A 6,000-nucleotide genomic window follows, 5' to 3' on the forward strand; every position below is an offset into this window, starting at 1 on the left:
TATCCATCCAAGATGTTTGCATAGAAAATGTAATATCACACCTAAAATATTTTTTCTATATTAAATATTATGATTCTTTTATAGTCACATATATATTTTAACAAACTTGAAGAATAACTTAATTTTTTAAATAGTTATAAGTCTTAATTCATTATTAAAATAAATTCTTACATATTTATTTAACAGAGATTTACTACAAAATTATAAATATAAGTTGTAGCATTATTTTTAAGTACCTCTATTAAAAAATTAATAATTTTAATTATATGTTTATAATTGAAAAAATTCAAGAACACATCTATATATATAAAAATGAATGTATACTGTGTGTGTGTCTGTCCTTCATGCACACCGTTTATCCGATTGCCGTGAAACTTTGGGAAGTTGTTTAATATACTCCGGCTAAGGTTTGTGGCATAGTACGATTGCCATGAAACTTTGGAAAGTTTTTTTAATTTTTTAATACACTCCCACGAAGTACATTTATCCTACGATAGATGGCGCACGTTTACACGAGCATTCGCGCACAGTGTGTTCGATCGATTTCAAATTGTGAAGACCATTTCCCCCTATTTCAAAAAATATCTCTATATATGCATTTGTGAACTGTTATTTACAATATTTATAATAATTTTTGTTTAATCACTTTATTTCAACTTTTTTTTGCTAATTATGTATTCGCTCGATCTTCGTTAAAACCTTAACTGTACCCCGAACAACAACCGAAGTTGTAGGAAGAAATTCGCGTATTTTACCGATCTAGGTATCCCCCCTTTTCCAAATTTTAATATCGACTCAAAATAATTTAAAAAGACAAATTAGAATAAAACAGTTTATTATCCAACTATCAGAAATTTCACAACACGCCAAAGAAGAGAGGAAGGAGCAATTAAATAATGAAAATTATAAAGGATTTTAAAAAAATATATAAAAATGAGGAATATTGTACTTCTGACAATCGCTGCGAGTGTGTGGGTTAAATTTGGAGAATCCGTGCTTCTCGCATGGACAACTGTATGTGGCCAGCTCACATGTCGGAAAACCTTCTGATTTATTCGTATACGCACCAGACGGAAAAACAAAAAATATTGTGTATCCACAAACACTCCAATAAATAAATAGAATTGAAACGACACTTTGAAATGTTTTCCCGATGAAAATGAATAATAATAATAATAAGTTTCAATAAAAATGATAAAATGAAAATTTAATTTTATCATAACAAGTTTNATAAATAGAATTGAAACGACACTTTGAAATGTTTTCCCGATGAAAATGAATAATAATAATAATAAGTTTCAATAAAAATGATAAAATGAAAATTTAATTTTATCATAACAAGTTTGCTTGAATTTCGTTTCTTTTGAGATTGCAGCAGTGCGCGATGGGTAAGCTAGTTTGCTATAAAAAATAAATATAGAATCTATCTAATTACAAGATTATTGTAATGCTACATTTATTTTTTGAATATTGATTTGACCTTCGACATAATACATACATCACTAATTAGAGTATTATTTTTCAATTATAGTCACATTTTATTAAATTTAAAAGCTTTAAATTGAATGGATTTTGAGGCTAAACTTATAAATGTAAAATTTAAATACAATATGTTTTAAATTTAGAATCTACAGAGCTAGAGATGCAAATGATAGAAAATTAAACAAATAATGCAGTTTTCAACACAATAAAGATAATGATGATATTTTTTTCATAAAAGTTTTTAAAATAACCCATTTTATAAAGAAACAATGTTTCATAAAATGGCCATTTTAACACAGATGAAGCAGTTACATTAATATTCTGATCCTGATTTATAGACTACATGGTGGCTAAACTGCAGCTTGTGGCTTTTGTACACACTTACTGCATATAATTATTATAATCAAATATATAGGCATACATATCCATTATATGAAATACAGTTACAATAGAGAATGTGGCTCTTGTATTTCTTAGGAGCTGTCCATAAATTATGTCCTCATTTTTCTTGAAATTTTTACTCCCCTTTTCCCTAGTCCCAGTTTGTCCAAGTTTCCGTAATCACTTTCCTTTTTAGGATGTCCAACAAAACTCAACCCACCATAAAACCTTTATCACTTTATGAATGAAAGATATTGTAAGTAGAAACAAAACATACCAGAAATTTTGAAATAAATGTAATAAAATACATAAACTATATAAAATTTAATGAAATAAAACAGACATTCACTGAAGCTCAACCCCCTTATGCAATTTGTCACAACCCCCTCCTTCCCTTCTAGTGTTGACATCATTTATGGATAACCCCTTATAGGTGATATATGGCTCCTGTCACAAAAGGTTTGGCCAGCCCTGAACTGTTTAAAGAGTGGTGATTTAACTGTTCTGTCATATTTGCACATTTACAAGTATTTTTAAATATTACACAACCAAATATTTTATATTTAATAATAATACAGTAGAGCATCGTTTATCTGAAACGTCGGTTATCCAAAAGCATTCCAGTCAGCAAATTTAAATTTTCGCTAGTGCTGTGGCGCTGCAATCTTTGGCTATATCTTGGGCTACTCTAATATTTTTTTTTGGTTTAGCTGGCAGCACTGGCAGCTAAACCAAATGTTTTAGCTGGCAGCACTGGCACTTTTGTGTGGTGTTTTTCTGAGAACTGTGTCGTGCCGAATCGAATGTTTTTGATACTAGATCATCTTCTAAAGTATATATTTTTTGGTTTTTATATTTTTCAATATATTTATTTTGTTTGTAAGAAATAAAGAAATAATTTTTAACGATACAATAGCCACGATTATTATTTTAAAAAGTATACGTTAGGCTTAACATTCACGAAAATTCAACGCGAAGCGACATGCAACGGAGAAAAATTTCAACATGGGATAGGTTAATATATTTTTTCGTACATAATCGGTTATCCGAAAAATAAGTTATCCGAACAACCTCAGTCCCCAATTGATTTGGATAAACGACGCTCTACTGTAATTAATTCAAACTTTACATCCAAAAGAAAAACAACAAAACATTATACTAAATTAACTTCTCTGACTCGAATTTAAAGTAAATGCTGACCTCTCTTTATTAGAGGTTTTAATATCAAAATTGCTTTTGACAAGGATTAAATCTAACAAATTTTTAATGTCTGTTCCTGAAGATGAAGCAGTAATGAATCTGAAAGTTTTCGGGTATGAAAATGAAAGTTTTTAAAAGAAGTTGGACTTAAATAAAGTGGCCGTTGTTCAAAAAAAACTTATATCTAAATGTAATTAATAATGTTTGAAAAAATTGCTCCAATTTGTTATTCTATTACTAAGTTGTTATGTTGTTTATACAGTGGGTGATCGGTTAACGAACATAATCTGTTCCAAGACTTTGTTCGTTATCCGATTATCGATTTACCATAGGTTTGTATGGGAATTTGATTAATTCGTTCCGAAGACTTCAAAAAATAAAAAAAATAAATACTTTTTTTACTACATTTATTTACATGTAATAGTAAAAATACATACATATGCTGTCTTGCATTTTTATTAGTCATGTTTTATCCGTTTGTGGGGGTTAAACAATAGTAGTATTGTAATTGTAGATATCCCCAACCCAATGAACCTTATTCTGCTTTGGTTGCCACTTGGATGATATAACATCCTCCCACTCCTTCAAAAGATCTTTAGTAGCAGATGTCGACATTGGTCCTCTTTCGTCTTCCTCTTTTCCAAAAGATAACACATTTCGCTGAGTTTCTCGGTATTCTTCATTTGAGAGTTCTTGGAGTTTTTCTGTCGTCAGATCAATTTCAGGTTCCATTATTAGCTCTAAAATGCTCTTTATTTCTCAGACATAATTTTCATTACTCCATTAACAGCTTGAGACTTCTTGATATATCTTTCATAGCTAAGATTGAGCCTACTATAGACCTGTTCTAGCCATACTGCCTAGCAATATCAGACACCTTGTGCTCACTTTCTACCTTGGCTATTATCTCTTACTTGGTTTCTACGGTGAGCACAGTTCTTGACACTCCTCTTTTTAGGCTCCAAAATATTATCCAGTTTTTTTAAATAAAAAGTTCGGAAAAGCACTAAGAACAGAAATCAACTAGGCCACAAAGAACAGAAATCAACTAGGCCACAAAAAATTATTTAAATACAAGGCCCAAATGAAATTCAAAATTTGGTATTAAAACGTTAACGAATATCCTTTCACCTTTCGTAAATAAACCCCGAAGCAAAATTTAACAAGTACCTGTCCGACAGTCTCGCGAAGACTACAAAAATTATTTGTCAGAAAGGTAAACAAAAAGCCAGAATTACAAGAGTGAGTTTCAAAATTTGGAGGAATACTATCCAATCGGTATCGAGTTGAGAGTCGATCTTACATCTCCCATGCTCCGGAAGGTTTCGAATTGTTACCTGAAGACGAGGGAAAATCAATTGGTATTCGTTATTTTCGGTCGCTTCTTTTTATGTTTATTCAATAAAGTGTTTGTTATCCGAACATGTGTTTGTTGTCCGATCATAAAAATCTTTCGCAAAAGTGTTCGTTATCCGATTTGTTCGCTATCCGAACTGTTCGTTAACCAATCACCCACTGTATTATAACTGTAGAAGTATCTTCTAGAGGTCACTTATTATGGTAGTCTTTGGAAAATATTGTTTGAGTTTTGTAATGAAAATTTTTGACAACATTGAGAGAAATAAAGGTCTTTGCTGTTTTTTTAAATAGATTATATAAAGTTTTGAATTTTTGTAGTGGCAATTTCATAAACAGAAAATATATTTGCTTTAATGAGATTAAAAAACAAAATAAAACATAATAATCATAAGCTTAGTGCTTTTAGACTTAGGTTCATCAGGAATGTTTAAATGATTGTAGAACAGTGATTATCAAAGTATGGTTCATGGTTTGCAAAGTGATCCATGACTCTAATTTTGAGAAACACCCTCACACTGGTGGTTTGTGAGCATGTGCCAGGTGGTTTACAGATTGACCTAGTCATCTTTCTAAAATGCAGTTCTGTACTATTTAACTAGAGAAAAGAAAATTTCATACATCACATATCTCTTACATTAGTATAGTAGATTGTATGCCAAAATATGTTCTCTCTCATTATCTAAGATGATATAAAAAGTGGACAGAGCATAGATGGTTTGTAGCTCTTCTGTGACTTGGTTTAACTGGTCCACAGATTAATAACTCTGAAAATCACTGTTGTGGAACACTGTTAACGCAGTAATGAATTAAAAATGACTGTGTTTAAATTTATAGAATCTTTTATGTATTGATGATTTATGTTTTTACTATTTATAATGTAATTATGAAATTTTTTAGTCATATTAACACATACTCAAATGTTTATTTTTGGTCTTCTCTTTTTATCAATATAAAATTCTACATACATCAAATTTATTAATTCATGCATATAAAATTTGAATAGTGGCCAATATGATTAATTATTGAAACCATTATTATTATTAATATTGCATGAAGTAATAAAAATCCAAATATAAATATTATATATATATTACTGCTATCATTACTACATTAATACTGTATTGATATCATTATTAATATATACAATCTTCATATTCGATTCTTGATATATATTAAAACCAAAAATATCCTTATAATAATATATATTAATATTTAATCAAATATAAGTTTTAGTTATGAAAATAATTATATTATTAATTCTTTCAGTTGAGACAGTTTCAAAAACGACAGAAAGAAGCTACGACAAAAGAAGATTTAAACTCTTCTTTAAACGAATCTCCTCCTCCTGTAAAAGAAAAGTTAGAGGTTAGTGAGAATTTTTTTTCTTTATTACTAATTATTATTTTTCTCTTCATTTTAAAGAAATGTGTACCAAAATATAATCAATGGTTTTCTAAATCATTTTAAATAAAATATCTACTAATGTGAGGTAGATAATAATAAGGGCATATCATTTAATTTAATTATACCAATGGCTAAAAGCAATTCTTTGTAAATCATTTTACTTTTCCAGCTGTT

The 6,000-nt window shown here is 29.3% G+C and overlaps 1 long non-coding RNA gene across 1 annotated transcript in view; it reads left to right on the plus strand.

Annotated features, from left to right (window-relative positions):
* LOC111629964 overlaps positions 1 to 5,789 on the plus strand; it is a 36,935-nt gene extending 31,146 nt beyond the window's left edge. Inside the window, exon 2 of the long non-coding RNA XR_002757427.1 lies at positions 5,689 to 5,789. This is a non-coding gene — a long non-coding RNA (uncharacterized LOC111629964). The remainder of the gene's footprint in view (positions 1 to 5,688) is intronic.
* The last annotated feature ends 211 nt before the right edge of the window (positions 5,790 to 6,000 follow it).

The sequence above is a fragment of the Centruroides sculpturatus genome, unplaced genomic scaffold (genome assembly GCF_000671375.1).
Source record: "Centruroides sculpturatus isolate CEXI.00-Female unplaced genomic scaffold, Cexi_2.0 scaffold539, whole genome shotgun sequence".
Taxonomy (NCBI): Eukaryota; Metazoa; Arthropoda; class Arachnida; order Scorpiones; family Buthidae; genus Centruroides; species Centruroides sculpturatus.